General features: G+C 40.7%; 2 protein-coding genes across 4 annotated transcripts in view; both read right to left on the reverse strand.

The window, feature by feature from the left end:
* The window catches only part of gramd2aa (GRAM domain containing 2Aa), a 34903-nt gene extending 27897 nt beyond the window's left edge, over window positions 1-7006 (reverse strand). Inside the window, exon 1 of one of the 3 annotated variants that reach the window (XM_017478031.3) lies at window positions 6818-7005. The gene's annotated coding sequence lies outside the window, so the exon portion shown is untranslated. Of the gene's footprint in view, window positions 1-6804 lie in introns of all 3 variants that reach the window. The other 2 variants (XM_017478030.3, XM_053683278.1) reach the window with 2 other exon arrangements.
* Window positions 7007-14767: 7761 nt separating this feature from the next.
* LOC108271255 (zinc finger protein 609) overlaps window positions 14768-17863 on the reverse strand; it is a 71564-nt gene continuing 68468 nt past the window's right edge. Inside the window, exon 9 of the mRNA XM_017478699.3 lies at window positions 14768-17542. The gene's annotated coding sequence lies outside the window, so the exon portion shown is untranslated. The remainder of the gene's footprint in view (window positions 17543-17863) is intronic.

Below are 17863 nucleotides of genomic sequence, written 5' to 3' on the forward strand. Positions count from 1 at the left end.
ATTTTCGCCAATTCAAGTAGTTTTCTACCAAAAAAGTGCAAAAAAAACCCCCAGAAAAAACCCACAGCAAAACCAATTATTTTTGGCCGTGAAATCCTGTACGTACTGATTACACACACTCACCAGACCCACCAATGATCTCTGATACTCCCTTCCAAGCTTTGTTTTTCTTCACAACGTCTCTATACACATTTAATGAAAGGTCGTACTGTATATGACGGAATAAGATGAAGCCACGGTTATAAATTGTTCTGACATTTTTGCATGTCAAACAATAAATGAGAACAAGTTGCAGGCAGAAACTAGAGTTGTGAGCGGGGAACTGAAGAAACATCCGACCACACGGACCATAGGCTTGGCAACTGACATGACCTCACTTCGTCGCTTGCAGCTGGGACTGAAATTGCTCCGTCGCATAACAATACATATAAATTGCAAGTAAAACAAAACATAAATTCTGATCTCTCATTTCAATCCAAGTCTAGACAAAAGTGAGTTGTTGTTAGGATTTCAAGTAAGATTTAAAGTTGCATCTCAAATAATAAAAAAAAAAATATATTTTTTTAAAAATCCGCAGCAATATCAAGCATTTTTGTCAGCAATAACTACAAAAAAAAACCCTCGGTGAAATCCTATATGGACTGATTAATTCTAGCTCCACTTTTTATCACTCTGACGGGAACACCAATGAGCTTTTCACACAAATCTAGATATTGATCCCCATCATGTTTTCGAAAGTATTCACAGCATCCTGATTTCGAACAAATTCAACATTTCGGTCTGGAGCGATTTGCGTCCTCACAGTCGTATTCTCCGACATGTCACATGATTGCCTGTGATTGGTTGTTTACAATGTCAGTCAAAGTAGGTGGTCCTTGGACACACTGAGTGATAAAAAGTTCCATAGAGATAGAGTAGTCTGGCTTAGGAAACTATTCCAAAAGAAATTAAAATTCGCTTGTGTTCTGCTGTACAAAAAAAATGGTTCCTCGAGCATGCTTTGGAAGGTAAACGGCACTAGCATTCTTGGAGAGTTACTTGGACCCTTTTCTGAAAGTGGAAATGCTGTCTTGTAGAGCTGACGTTAGATTTAAATCATGCGCCCTGACCTAGCCATGAACTAAGGGCGTGGCTTATATGATTGACAAGTTATTAAAATTCACACTTGCGCTCATCTATCTGACACACGCTAGTGAAAGAAGAAATGTATATATGTGTTTATTATGAATGTGTTGTTTTAGAGTGAAAATGGTAGCAGGAGGTTTACTGCTATAAATAAGTAACTGGAAGAAATCCGTCATTTCCAAATATCTTTTCTAACATGGCAGAGACAAGCCCCAAATGCAAACCAAGTTTTTGTCTTGAAATGGGTTTGATAATCATTTTATCTACCACTGACAAACCAGTGGAAGTATCTCCGAGTGTCTTTAACGGTTGACCTGCCTGTGATGACGACGCTGTGTCTGGCACCCGGTAGCGCAGTACGAGTTTGATGAGGGCTGGGGGTTACAAAACAAATTCACGTCAATGGCGAGGCTGTTTATATCGAACCTAAAGTTAAAGCGTTAGTAAGAGCTCCATTCAGAGGTAAAGACCCGGGCTGCATGTGTTTGCTCAATATGAATGGGGCCATTAGCCTTTTGCTGTATAGCTGCTACAACAAAAGACCAATCCCTTCATTGTAGATGAAAACTAAGCAATAAAACCTGACGGAGTGTGCTGTTACAGAAAAGGCATCAACGACAGGTTTGAGTGATGTGGCCCCGGCCCAGAGCGGTTTATTTTCCCATAACATCATGCCCCAAAGTGTCTTTTTCCTCGCATTCTACAGCTAACAACTCTTTATTTATTTATTAAAGAACGAGACGACATACTTTTTATCCTTTTATAGTTAGTGTTGTGGGACATCGATGAAACAAGTTAGTTCCTGTTGTCATTTATGTTATAGCAGATATAAACAGTTCCCCCACCAGCCTCTCGTTTTCCTCTGTAACTTAATAAGACATAAAAAGCTTGTCATGTTACCAAGAATCCGCAATGCCATCCGTCCTGAAGACTTTCCTGTGTCTGAAAACGTGCTTTACCTCTGACTGTTACAAAGCACTGGCACTGGAGACTCCTTCCAAAATGCTAAATGAACATCTCCTAACCATATGAGTTGTTACAATGCGAACGATAGCGTATTAGAAAGAGCGCGTTAATATAATCCTGTGATTTGTCTCGCAGCCGGATCTACTGTCAGAGCTGCTGTAATAGAAATCGTAATCAACACCTTCTGACCAATCAGAGCAAAGAATTCAACAGTGTTGTGGGGATTCAGCTTAAAGCACTTTTAGTAGCACTTTTGCAGAAACGTTCAGCACGGCTCTGTGGAGTGACACGCCATCGCTAATAATTGAGAAAGTGCTGACTGGTTGAAACTTTGCACCACAGAAATGAACTAGAGATGCACCGATGTATAAAGGTGATTTTTCACGCTATCGGCTGATTACATCCTGTCAATCAAAAGAGGGCGGGATCGATATCGTGCTGTGTGTAAAGATGATGTCTCTTGTGTGGAATGACGACAAAACTGCAGTCTGTAAGCTCTGTAAGCTCTGCACTGCTAACATTTTACACCGGACGCTGCAGCAGTGAAGCGGGAGTTTCAGCGTCGAGTCTAAGTTTATTTTTGCTCGCGCTCAATTAAAGCTGCAGTACACCGTCGAAAGATTTAAATGAAGACGAGTCGACAAAAAAGTATATACTGCACAGAAACTTATATTTGTAGAGTAGCATATTTCCTATCCAGTTAATGTTAATATATAAAAAGTGGATATTATATATGACCAGTGTGATGTTCAGTGATGAAGTAGAAATGCTTGTGTTTGTGGAGAGTGAATGTGAGACTAACAGGAGGGTTTTTACAATTCAGTCAATGTTAATATGAATGAATAACATTCAATAAGTTAATAATCTTACTTTAATCTTCAGAATTGAGTTCATGTGTTCATGTTCATTAGAGTAATGTGTGTTCTGTTGATGAGACCAGTTACTGTCAAACAACGTGTTGAAATGGAGAGAATAAAGTTTTTATTTGCATTAATTGTGGAATTAATTATTATTCATTTAAAAGAAGGCATAAAAGACAGAACTAACGGTATCGGCCGATATCGCTCTGAATAATCGGTATCGATTGTTATCGGTATCGGCTGAGAAATTTAGTATCGGTGCATCTCTAAAATGAAGCCTTGACACAGCACATATCCAAAAATCATTTAATTGCAATCATTTTTGCAGCACGGACTCTAAAGTAAGGTGTGGTCAGTTGCTCTCAATCAATGACATATGTCTAAACTCATTTCCTTTTCATGATTAAAGATAAACGTTTTTTTGACTCTCTAGACCCCTAATTGTAATCTAACTTGCGTAATGCTTCATTTAGACTGATCTTGTTGAGATGTTTAATGTTATGTCTCGTATTGGAGATCATTTATACAGCCATTGTTTCGCAAACACAGAAGTGACACAAACAATGGCCTCACATGAGACTGATGCTGTTTTCCTAAGACTTTGTTTAGTCTCATTTCAAAATCAGACACGACAAAAATAAAACCAAAGAAACCGAATCTCCTCCTAAGTCCTAGGTCACGTTTGAGCCTCGTGACCGAGCTCAGCGCACGGCGAGTGCACTGTGAGGACGCGTTGTGCGTGTAGGAGAGACCGTAAAGTTGATTAGGCTAAGTGGATTAGTCGTAGTCCTGTGATGCCGCAGCCTGGTAAGCATGTGGAGGGGCGGGCCACAGATTGACCTTCACCGTTTAGGACAGATCTGTTCACGTCATCAAGAAGGAGCTAACAACCTGCATGAGACTTAGATCTTGTCCACAGGGTTATTAAGGGGCTTTTGGAATACGAGGGGGCGAGCAGGTGGACATATTTGCTCACTACTATAGGGCTAGTTTCCATGAGGGCTTTGTTGTGCCAGGTGGTGGGGAAAAACACATCCCCCACACACGCTCACTCACTCTCTCTCTCTCTCTCTCTCTCTCTGTCTCATACACACACACACACACACACACAGGACTTTGGTCTTTGAGATGTCAACAGTCCTTTGTTCAATTGTATAAATGCTGGAGGGACTTCAAAAGGTCCTTCTAACTCCGTCAATGCCAGACTACCGTTGAGACAAATGTTTTTTTGGGCGATTATTAAATTATTTTGAAAAGGTTGTATGTAAACTCTCTTTGGTCATATCTCAAATAAAAAAAGAAATAAAAAGAAATAAAGACCCTTAGTAATCTATTTGTTTAGAAGGTGTTGATTAATTTTCTATAACAGCAGATCTGGCGGTAGTTCCAGCCGCAAGATAGATCAGACGCTTGTATTAATGCGCTCATTTCAAATACGTTTTCGTTTCTATAGTAACAACTTGCAGAGATTTATACAGCGCACATCATCTAAGTCTAATAATTAACAAATTTAAAAATAAAAATGTGCTATTTAACAGAAAAAACATCAACAAATGGCAATGTTTGTCATATCTCTGTGAAGAGATTTTTTTTTTGGTTTCGCAGCGTTTATGGAAGGAGTCTCCAGTACCAGTGGTTTGTAACAGTCAAGGGTAAAAGCTTCAACTAGATTTTCTTCCACGGGAAAGTCTAAGGACAAAAGAGTTTGCAGGAGGCAGGATTCAATCCCCCAACCCCTGAGGTGCGAGTCCAACGTGCTAACCGCTAATCCTCCGTGCCGTTAATGTAGTTAAAGTTAATGTAGTTTTTGAATGAATAGAAATATTAACCTGTCAGCAAATTGTTGTAGTATAAGCTGAATAAAACACTTCAGGATGTGCTGTTATAGGAAAATAACCAACTTCAAGTGCTAACACTTCACACTGGGTCGCGTCACACCACCCAGTTATTGACTGCTTTCCTAGAACAGCATTCCCCTAAGTGTTTTATTCCTCACATGCCGTCTAAGACCATAAGTAATGAAATGCAGCCTCGTAAAACAAACACTAGACAAAATACTATTCTTAAACGTTAGCACTATGGACGGCCGATATGATGTTATGACACTGCTATTACATTATTAATTGACGTCGCGGTACACTTTTCTGAGACATCACGAGCATTATTAGCATTCTTATTAACACCAATAGTTTCTTGAGAGTAATATTTGTGCCACAGGGGCTTTCATTTTAACGTTTTTTTGTTGCCATTTCAATCAACCAATCAAACAGGCAAGAAATGTTTTGGGTGCTGTCATGTTCTCGTGGTAAATCTGATTTGATTAACTGACTTTGAAATGTGTCGTACCAGCAAAATTTCAATTAGAGTTGGAAAAAATTCAGGTTTATTTGAATTCAGGACTAGTTTTTTGTCGGCACAATGCGAATATCATGATGTACAGTCTACAGGTGTCCCAAAAGTCTCCGTACGTACGGGACTATGTACAGTTTACCAGCACTACGTCGGTTGTGTCTTCGTCAGAGGATGTTCGTGGACGTCCACTTCTCGGTCGTTCCGCAACACTTCCAGTCTTTTTGAATTTGTTAAGAACGTCTGCAACGGTGTCGTGTGCGTGATGTTCCTGCCGTGTTTCCCGTTAAAATCCATCAGCTTCCTGATCCAGCGATGAGAATGATTTCAATACGGTCTTCTTTTGTCAAAGGCTATCTGAAGAAGAAAATAAATGTATATGATATAAACTAGGGACGCACGGTGGCTGAGTGGTTAGCACGTTCGCCTCACACCCCCAGGGTGGGGGGGTTTATGGGGGGGTTTGATTCCCACCGTGGCCCTGTGTGTGCGGAGATTCTCCCCGTGCTGTGGGGGTTTCCTCCGGGTACTCCGGTTTCCTCCCCCAGTCCAAAGACATGCATGGTAGGATGATTGGCGTGTCTGTAGTGTATGAATGTATGAGTGATTGTGCCCTGCGATGGATTGACACCTTGTCCAGGGTGTACCCTGCCTTGTGCCTGGTGCTCCCTGGGATAGACTCCAGGTTCCCCTGTGACCTGGAGGATAAGGATAAGCGGTATAGAAAACGGATGGATAATATAAACTAAAGTATGAAAAAGTCTGGAAGACATTTTGATTAAAAAAAGTGTTCATTTCCCCTGCTTAGGAGACTTTTAGGACACCCTGTAATATTGTGTGAAAAAGTCTTGGTGATTTGATTGTTCTGTTCTGTTTTGTTTTGCCCAACCCTAGTGAGTATTTATCCGTCCTTTACCTTCCATGATGGCGGATAGCACTCAGCTTTCACTCCTTAATCCTGTAAGTACTATAAGCTCAGCTTCTATGTGGTGCAGTGACTGGGTTAAGATATGGAAATACAAAGAATCCTAAGAGGTGAAGTGTAGGCATTCGGGGAAAATAAATAAATAAATACAAACCAGCAATGACATTATGATTACAAAGAGCTCACTTAAATGTTTATCTGAAACTTAGAAAACTCGTAATTAAATAGAGTTATGGATTATTCCACATACAGGCTCAGGGGTAAAACATTAGGATGATAACCTTTAATATAACTACATCCCCCTGAAAACCTTCCAAAATCATTTCAATGGAGAGTGAAGCTTTAAAGGCTTTACACTAATGCATATTTCTAGGTTAAAGAGACATCCAGGTGTACACCTGACCCTTTTACTTTTACACATTACTTAAACACACATCACACCCGTTTCAGCGTGAACACACTAATGAGAGCTTAACTCTTATTTGTTTTTCTCTATTAAGTATGTAAATCAGTGATACACTCTGATATGACTCAGAACCGAGTCAATAACCAACTCTCGCGAGAAACTCCAGCACCTACCTGCCTACAGTACCTGGCTGGTGTTTCTACTCCGCTGAAATCACGTCCTCGGCGCAGGCATCGCGGGGAAAAGTCCACATGTTACCGGAGACACGAGCTGTGCACTTCCGTTAGTTAGTTAGTTAGTTCGGGACGTTTCCGCAGGGTAAGAGCAGTGACAGTCAGGTTGAAGTGAATCAGAGTGAAGCGGAAGGCGCGGAGAAGATCAGCGCTGTGTGGAAAGCCAGCGGTGTCAAAACCCTCCCAAACAGTGATGTGTCGCTCTTTGAACGGGGTCATTTATCTGAACACTGACTACGTTTATATGGAGAGCAGTAATCTAATTATTGACCTTATTCTGAATAAGACATGTAATATTGTGATGGTGTTTACATGAGTCGCTTTTAGAATATTCCTTTCATGTACCCATTTTATATGTTATAAACATTGATCGATTAACGGCACACGTCGTTACGTCTCCGCGCCACGCCGTTCGACGTTCCCCTCCAGAATTTCACGTATCGACATACAGTTGGTCTTCGTTATGGAACCGTGTACAGTTTGGGGTGTTTCATTTTTAATTTTACGAAAGCTTCAAGTGCAGTTAATTATTTATCATGCTCGCGCTCCACTCGAGATCGGTGTAGTATTCACAACAGCCGACGTCAGTCCTTCTGGAACTTTTAGTGTATTTGAGTTCCTGTACTCCCTAAAAGCCCGAATGACTGGACATGGGATGTTAACTCTATTTAATTCCGGGCAGTCGATCTCACTTTCAGAGCCGTGCGCAGGTTGACAACGTTTAGCCTCGTAAGCGCTTCTAAAAACCTTCCACATCCAGTTTATCATTGCTAGTCGTGGGAACGGTCGCTCAACTGCTTCATCGGTGACCTGCTGCCGCTCACTCTCTTGGACTCTTGCCTCTTTAGCATTTTGCTCCGTTTTCTCACTGTCAAATGCTGCGTGACTGTAGGCTTCACTTATATTGCTACAGAGGTGCCGGATCCACATAAAAAGGTTCCGGAACGCAGGTGTGCAACATTTTGGAGGAGCTGAAATTAAGCTCTGCTGCAGACATCTGTAATGTTTATTACGGGATAAGCGATTTCGGTAGAAATGTCTTCGTTATTTACATGCTGATGGCCCATCACAGCAGCCCCGTACATCATACACAGCAAAATCGCCAGTGTTGATTTAACACACACAGTCTTGAATTTACACCCTACGGTATTTATATAAGTCCATTGGATACAAATGAACACTCTGGGTGTTAATTCAACACTAGGGATTTTACTGTGTATGTAACGTGGTGCTGCACCTCAGTGTTTGATAATTACAACATGGCACCGACGAAGCAAAAGAAAAGCCGCAACTGCACTAGATCTGAAACTTCAGAAATTTCCATTTGGGGAGAATGAGGTTATCCAACCCTGTTTGGGAGATTTTCCTCCTCACAAAATTTCACAAACTTTGTCTTGTTTACGCATAAATGGCAATGAACCAAAAGAGTCATCTCTTATTGGTGAGCTGAGTCAAATGATTTTGACTCACTGAAAAGAGACGGAAATATTCTGAAATATACTGCAGTAAACCACAGAACAAATAAAGTAGCTAGCATCGCACACAGTAAGTAGAACTGAGGAAGAAAACTAGCTATGTTCGCTAACTAAGCTTCTTACCAGAGCCCATAATGTCTACATGGGAACGGTGGAATTCGTTCAGAAATTATTTAACAATCGGAGAAACTCTGGAATCCTTTAATAGATCAAATTATAGTAATAAATATTACACACACTGATTTACATTTTTAAATCTAAAGATGTTTTTGAGAGAAATTACTCTTATTGTTGTTATTTTCAGGGCTGTAAGTAAATTCTCTAGTTCTATGAGTGGAAATTTTGAATTATTGTATTTATAGTAATGCTTAGTTTACATGTATAAATGTATACATATAGTTAAATAAATTTCAAATGTCTTGAGCAGGTGAACAGTCCCTGTTTAACCGCTCTTTATTCCATTTCTTTGGAAAAGGTAATGCCAATAAATGCAGAAATCAATACAGAATTTGGCGTAAAGCACGTGTACATTTGCTCTGTCCTGCCCTGAGAATGTGCAAATGTACTGTAAGTATCTATGATCACTCGATATTGCCTCCAGGTGTCTGCTGGTGGAAGGAATAACACACCTGAAGTGCAGTCGTGAGCCCTGTCTCATCCCTGGCTCTGACACAATCCAAGATCAAATTCAGCTTCTTCTTGGGAATAGTAATTTCCAGCTGGCTAGGTGGGCATGGGTTCCAAGAATTTCATCGACTTTTGGTCGATCCTTCTGGTTCGGCAGCGTACAGATCTCAGACCTGGCAGAATTGGAGTGATCATCAGGTAACTTGGCTAGATCTTATACATCACTCAAAATATAATGCTAGCCTTATCATACCATCATTAGCAGCACGCTATTTTTCTACACCACAAATTGTGTTGGCGTGGACCCGAGCAGGTTAAATGTATAACACAGGAAAATCTGGAATATATTTCAGTAAACCACCGAACACATAGCTAGCAGTGCACATAGTAAGTAGAACTGAGGTGTATTGAGGAGGAAAACTAGCTATGATAGCTAACTACGCATTATATATCATATAGTACGCTAAGCGCATAATATCTACAATTGTGGAATTTGTTCAGAAATAATTCACATACTATAACCACCAGAGTTTGAAGTACAAAGATACACAAACGCTCCAAACACAGCTAGTTATCCATGTGCCGACTGTCTAGACATTATGGGCTCTGGAAAGATGTTCAGTTAGCTAACGTAGCTAGTTTCCCTCCTCAATACACCTCAGTTATATTTACTATCTGCAATGCTAGCTACAGGTGCAGCTCAAAAAATTTTAATATCGTGGAAAAGATCTTTTTTTTCCTGTTATTTAATTCAAAAAGTGGAACTTTCATATATTCTAGATTCATTACACATAAAGTGAAATATTTCAAGCCTTTTTTTTTGTTTTAATCTTGATGATTACGGTTTACAGCTCATGGACATCAAAAATCCAGTATCTCAGAGTGTTAGAATAAAGGATTTATAATACAGAAATGTCGCAGTGTCGCATTCCTAGTGTCAAGCCACTCGTGAACCAGAGACGACGTCAGAAGCGTCTTACCTGGGCTAAGGAGAAAAAGAACTGGACCGTTGCTCAGTGTCCAAGGTCTTCTTTTCAGATGAAAGTAAATGTTGCGTTTCATTTGGAAATCAAGGTTCCAGAGTCTGGAGGAAGAGTGGAGAGGAACAGAATCCAAGCTGCTTGAAGTCCAGTGTGAAGTTTCCACAGTCAGTGATGATTTGGGTTGCCATGTCATCTGCTGGTGTTGGTCCACTGTGTTTTCTCAAGTGGAGAGTCGATGCAGCGTCTACCAGGAGATTTTAGAGAACTTCACGCCTCCGTCTGCTGACGAGCTTTATGGAGATGCTGATTTCCTTTTCCAGCAGGACTCTACACCTGCCCACAGTGCCAAAACTACTAGTAACTGGTTTGCTGACCGGGGCGTTACTGTGCTTGACTGGCCCGCCGACTCGCCTGACCCGAACCCCATAGAGAACCTATGAGAGACACCAGACCCAACAATACAGACGAGCTGAAGGCCGCTATCAGAGCGACCTGGGCTTCCAGAACACTTCAGCAGTGCCACAGGCTGATCGCCTCCATGCCACGCCGCATCGATGCAGTAGTTCGTGCAAAAGCATTAAAGCCCTGACCGAGTATCAGTGCATAAATTAACATACTTTTCACAAGGTCGACATTTCTGTATTATAAATTCTTTATTAAAATATTCCGAGATACTGGATTTTTGATGTCCATCTTGCAAACAAGCTTGAAATATTTCACTTTATGTGTACTGAATCTAGAATATATGAAAGTTCCACTTTTTGAATTAAATTACAGAAAAAAATGACTTTTTCCACGATATTCTCATTTTTTGAGATGCCCCTCTATGCTAGCGAATTATTTCTGAAGAAAGAGGAATTAAAGACGGCAGTTGTTTAGGTGGTTGACCAAAAACCAACAGAAGGATCATTTAGGGTAAATCAAAGTGTAGCACTACTGTCGATGTTATTTATTTATTTATTTTTTTATATCTCTGCGTAATGAAATGACATGCTTGTTAATATTTATATGCCTTCATATCCAGTTTTTTTTTAAATGTTAATTTGTTTCTGTAAAGGTTTTCTTTTAGTGCTTTTGTTAGTGACATTTCTTACTGCTGACATTTACAGTTTAAAAATGCACAAGCGTGTGCATAAATCCAACTATGATCTTTTTTCTGCATTAAAGGATCATTTTTTTCCCGAACTCTATCAAAGAGTGCTATCAGCCTCCACAAAATCCTCCATCAGACAGATATGAAGCAGAGCGTAATGCGAATCATACCTGTTGCAGGTGTGTGAAGTGAAGCTCAGAGGTGTTTAGCCCCCTCAGACGTCGCCGTGTATACCTCGTGCATCCTATGAAACCCGGAATATCATCATTTCACGCCTGTCAAGTGTCCCAGGTGGATTATGAACGGAAGTCCATGACCTCAGCACATCTCCCTGCCTCCCTGCCCTCCACACAGAAACATAATCAGATTTCATATCTACTCTCCACAAATCCTCTTCACGTAATCTCCAGCGCTTCACGCAAACAGCTGTTCACAGATACGGAGCACATTACACAACCTGAACCGGCTAAACAGCTACTGTTGAGTGTTATAACCCACTGACTCGGAGATAGAGTGGATTTGACTTACGATGCAGGGAGAAGCGAGGAGATTTATTCAGGTTTGATTTCGAAATCAGGTCTTGGGTTACTAATAGCAACATTTCCCCCTCATCATGAGCTCACATACCTGAACATCCATCCATTTTCTATACCGCTTATCCTACATGAGGAACCTGGAGCCTATCCCAGAGAGCAGCGGGCACAAGGTGGGGTACCAATCCATCGCAGGCCACAATCATATACACATTCACACACCTATTCATACACTACGGACACTTTGGACATGCCAATCAGCCTACCATGCATGTCTTTGGACTTGGGGACCAAACCTGAGTACCCGGAGGAACCTTGCAGCACGGGGAGAACATGCAAACTCCGTACAGGGAATCGAACCCCCAACCCTGGATCCGTGAAGCGAACGTGCTAACCACTAACCCACCATGCGCCCATCCCTGAACATTTATACACAATATATCAGTAACACTTAAAACGAGGGTCCTACACGTAAAGGAATTTTCCCCATATGATTTAACATATTTAATTGAAACGTTATAAAAAGAACCATCATATTTATTTATTTAAGCTGTTAAAGCTTTCTCTTCCTGAAGCGTACACTCATCCAGATGAAGACGGAAAGGTGGAAACACAGTATATCATATTAACAGTGCTTCCTGGTGTTATTTAAATTACATTTCAATGAACATTCTTGTACTTGTTTTTAGTTTTAGATGATCGTCACGTTCATTTCAAGTGACCTGTTAATCAAGGTCGCAACTATGACAACCTTGAGACTAGTTGATCATAATCTGCACCATAATCATGTGACTGGGGGAACGGGGAAGCCATAGTGCTATCGACCCCATGGACATGCACTCCCCGACCATTTTAATAGGAACCCATGCTCATTCATGCAATGCATGAAATTCAGAAACAGGTCAAGAGCTTCAGTTATTCTTCACATAAACCATCAGAATGGGAAGAAAAAGAAATGTGATCTCAGGGTCTTTGACAAGCCTGAGTGACATGGTTGTGGGTACCAGATGGGCTTTTTGAAGTATTTCAGAATCTCCTGGGATTTTCATGCACAAGCTCTAGAGTTTACACGGAGCGGTGCGAAAAACAAAAAACATGCCGTAAGCGGCAGTTCTGCTGATTGTAATGCCTTATTGATGAGAGTGTTCAGAGGAGAAAGGAAGCCTACTGTAACTCATATAAGCACTCTCTACAAGCATGGTGAGCAGATAAAGCATTTCAAGGTTTTTCAGGTGTCAAACCACATCAGAGTTCACTCTTATAAGACATAATAAAAATTCCTTAGATTTATAAAGCGCGTTATATAGTGGTGGTGGTGGTGGTGGGGGGGTCTCCTCAACCACCACTAATGTGTAGCATCCACCTGGATGATGCGACGGCAGCCATAGTGCACCAGAACGCCCACCACGCACCAGATATTAGTGGAGAGGAGAGGAGACGGATGTAATTAAATCAGAGATTATTAGGGGACCGTGATAAAGAAGTGCCAATGAGGGAATTTCACCAGGACACCGGGGTTATACCCCTACTCTTTTACAAGAAGTTTACTGGGACTTTTAACGACCACAGAGAGTCAGGACCTCAGTTTAACGTCTCATCCGAAAGACGGTGCCGTTTCTACAGTATAGTGTCTCCGCGCATTAGCCCCCACGCAGACCACAGGGTGAGCGCCCCCTGCTGGCCTCATTAATACCACTTCCAGCAGGAACCTTAGTTTCCCCCAGGAGGTCTCACATCCAGGTACTGGCCAGGCTCAACCCTGCTTAGCTTCAGTAGGAAACTGGTCACATTTTTCAGTACGCATGCTTGGCTGATTAGATAATTGCAGGGGTTCAAGTGTTCTAAATTAAAGTGGCTGGTGACTACCTTTCTAACAAGGTTTTGAAAGTCAGTCTGGATAAAGAATTGTTGTAAATGCAAATTAGAGGCAAGAGTCTCTCAGGAGATGTCTGAATAATAAGTTCTTTATGCACCTCGATCCTGCTCTGGGCATTTCATTAACATCACAGTGGCAGTAAGTAAGTATTCAACGCAATACAAACCGATTCTTAATTTTTTTTTTTTTTCTTTTCAAAAAGGACTTGCTGAGAGGATCGGCGTTACGTTTCAGTAGTTTACCAAAACAATGTAGAAATATCACATTACGCATTTTTAGTATGTTTGTACTAGATCAGGTAGACTAGCACGATCAAAACCTTCCGAGCATCACACAGAGAAATAACTGTGATCAATCCAAATCAGTAGCCTAGAGCACAGTGTAGTACAGTACTGTCAATTATTAAATAATCATCTCACAACAATTCTTCTATACAAATAGAGTGTAGTCGGTACACATGACGTTCATTTGGTTTAGTCATGAAACGCAGTGATACTAGCGAAGTTGTAAAAGACCAGGTTCAGTACATTAGCACAGAACAGTCCTTCATTTATTTATGTAGCTTTTGCTATAGTATAGAAGTACTGTTTATTGTGTAGAAATTATTTGTGCGTTTAAGTAATATGTTTTATGTGAGACAATCAAAGCAATTTTTTCATCCTTTATATTTTACAGGATAAACAGACTTTTTAATTTATATGCACAAGTGTTTTTGTTTTTTTTTTCCTTTTCCAACACCGATGCCAATAGAATCCTTGAGCATCAGCGATATTGTTTACCCATCCGATATTTTTGTTTTAAAATCTATAAAGCCTTTTCAAAAATACATCGCTATACAAAGCCGCAGCTTTCACACACACACACACACATACACACACACACACACACACACACACACACACACACACACACACACACACACACACAATATAATAAATGTATGCATAAAATAAAAATCAATCCAATTCCAGTTCTGGGAAAGAAAAAAAAAAATCCGTTTCAAATCTAATCTCCATTTGTTGCATGATCGGATAATTTTTTTTGCCTCCATCCGATCCGACATTTCGTGATGGTATCGAGTCCGTGCCATTTCTAGCTGTTACAAGTTGAATATTAATAAACATCTGTATATTTTTTACCGTCGAAAGCCAGAGGTTTTGTTACAGCATTTATTGTGCTACATTAATTGCACATTTTTTAAACCTGGTTTTTTGATCAGTTCTCTCATCGTGCTGGCGAATGGTACACCCTGATAGTCCAGACAAACCTTCATCAAAGTGTACAGTAGAAGGAAGAAAGCCACACAAGGACAGATGTGATTGTCTCATAAAAAGATTTATTTTTGCCTAAATGTACAAAGGCAAGTTGCAGTATTGTATAAAAAAAAAAAAAAAAAAAAAAAAAAAAAAAAATTAACATGGTCATGTACACTTTACATACAAGAGGACAGTCCAGGAGGAAGCTGGAGGATCTGAGTGACACAGCCGAGGAATTATTTAAAACGCAACCATTCAAAAAAATGTAAACATCCTTTTAGTACCAGTGACTGATACTTTGTAGAAACGGTCTCGCTGGGAGGACACAGGGATGGGGCGGAGCTTACGGAGGAAGGTAGGAGTCCAGTGTGAAGAATGATGCAAACCATGCAAAAGTGCACAGCTTCCACTACAGAGATAATCAAAAGGTCAAGCACCAATCGAGAGGTTTTACAGAGCACAGGAGACCAAAATCAGAGTCCCATTTTCATTACACATTGTAGCACTGTGTCAGTTAAACTGAACTGAACACACCTGGAAATCTATTTTAGCGGCTTTAGGGTGGATATGAAACTCATTTCGCGATGTAGTTCGGGGTCAGCTGATGGCGTTTCATTGCAGAGGATGAATAAGAGCGCTGCTGAATGATTTCACGAGATTGAGGATACAAAAAAAGAAAAAAGAAAACAAAAGGAACACTTTATTACTGAACCACAATGTGCATGTGGCTTACTTGGTTAGAATCTCTCAGATAAAACCCACAACAAAAACCCCTGCTGTCACTTTCACAAAGATTTAGATAATGATATTGTGTGTGTGAAGAGCACCTGGATGCTTGCGTAAACAGAAACGGGCCATGCTGAGATTTCAATTAACACCCAATCCACCCCCCCACAAAAAAAAAAATGGTTACGACATCAGTACAGAGGAGTTAAAGGAAGGAGGAGGAGGGGGAGAGCAAACAAAAACAACAACAACAAAAAGAGAGACCTCAAAGTTTTAGAACATCTTATAAAGCACTGAACACCATAAAAACTGATGGTTCCCCAGTCGCATTTTTAAAATAATTCCTCTGTACATCATATACAGACACCATATTGTGTGTGCAGAGCAAGACAGCAATATAAAAACAGGCAAAAAAACAAAAACAAAAAACAACAAAAAAAAAACACAGTGGAGGAACAAAAATGAAAAGCTTTGCCTGAGAAGACACCATCACATTTCTAGTGGTATAGTACACCATGCTGAGCCACGACACACGCCCGTTTAAAAACAAAACAAAACAAAAAAACAAACAAAGGGTTTAAGTAAATAAAATATTATTTAAAAAGTTAAAAAAAAAAAAAAATTAAAAAAATCAAGCTCTGACACTTTTGCAACACGGTAGAGCAGCACATCACGTCAACGACACGGATCCCTAACTAAACTTCCTTTGAAAGGTTTCACACACTGCATCGTAAAAAACACGTTACGTGTCGTCACATCACTGACTAGTCGATTTAAGAGTTAGTACGTCTGACAGTGCACAGAGAGAGAGAGAGAGAGAGAGAGAGAGAGAGAGAGAGAGAGAGAGAGATGGAAAACCAAAATGAAAGAGATCTCTAGAAATATAGCAGCTTAGCGACGTCTGTATTAGCTGAGCACAAGGTGAGGTGTTTTCGCTGGGATTCATCGGATTCTGCAGGACCTCCGTACGTGTACACGGTCTCAACACTGCTTCTGCAGGACCTCCGTACGTGTACACGGTCTCAACACTGCTTCTGCAGGACCTCCGTACGTGTACACGGTCTCAACACTGCTTCTGCAGGACCTCCGTACGTCTACACGGTCTCAACACTGCTTCTGCAGGACCTCCGTACGTGTACACGGTCTCAACACTGCTTCTGCAGGACCTCCGTACGTCTACACGGTCTCAACACTGCTTCTGCAGGACCGGCCACGCGCTCGACTGGATGAGTCACGACCAGCCTGATAACTTCAATAAATACTTAAGCATAAACAAAATTCCACCCTGATCCGTGAACTTCAAAATCGAAAGCGAACGTGTTACGAAGACGGACACTGGCGTTTCCTCTGCATGAAAGCGTCAACTGTAATCTGGATGATGACAAAAAAAAAAAAAAAAAAAACCCAAACAAAAACGGACCCTCCTGAAAACAAAACAGAAAAATACTATAAAAAATAAAAAGCAGTCTCGGGGCGTGTAGCGATGAGAACTACGTGAGAACCACCACCCGTGAGACACATTTAGGAAATGTAGAACGCAACCGTTGTGAAGAGTCACAGATGCTTCAGCGAGGAGGAGGATGTGCACTCAAAAAAACAAAACAAAAACAACTTCAACTATTTCAACATGATAATATACGTTCGGTTCAGTCTTTTTTTCTTCTTATTTGACCCACCGGTCTGCGCCGCGACGCCCGACCACAAACTGCACGTGGGATTGTTTTGCAGTCCAACATTCTCACGAGTAGAGGTTTTTTATTTTATTTTATTTTTTCATTTTGTTTCGCTCTGGGTTTGTTTTCCCCTAACGACTCTTTGCTAGTTCACAGAGAGAGTTCAGTAGCCGTCTGGGCGAGGTGGGGCAGCAGGATGGCTTTAAACCTGGTCTCACAGTCCTCAGTGGGGTAACGAGGTACGGATGCTAAGAAAACGTCAGTCTGCCACACATTCCGGCAGGAAAAAAAGAAAATAAAAACAAAAACAAAAAAAAACAACCTAAAAATATAGAAACACCATTCAACTGATGTCTAAATGAACTCCATATACTTCCCCATGTGATCCAGTCACATGTTGTATTTGTAAAGATGAGGTCGAGTCAGTCACGGTTCCCTGGAAAGGAAGAAAGACAAACAAGCACATGTAATCAAATACGATGAATTATTCAGAATAGAGGTCAACTGAATGATCGTTTTTTCCGGTTAATCAGCACTGTTAACCGGTTACTGGAACTATGGTTTATCAGCAAAAATCCACCCGATAGTTTTTCCCAGTCGTGGTCTGCTGTCATTAGACAGCACGAGAGCGGCCTCTAGAGGCGAAATAAAAACTGACAAATTTTGTTGTGATATTTGAAGTGTTTTCCGGTTCATTTTTGAGGTCGTTTTATTTGGAGTGTTACTTTTTGGTTCATTTTGAATGTATATCTTTAAT

Source organism: Ictalurus punctatus, chromosome 10 (genome assembly GCF_001660625.3).
Source record: "Ictalurus punctatus breed USDA103 chromosome 10, Coco_2.0, whole genome shotgun sequence".
NCBI lineage: Eukaryota > Metazoa > Chordata > Actinopteri > Siluriformes > Ictaluridae > Ictalurus > Ictalurus punctatus.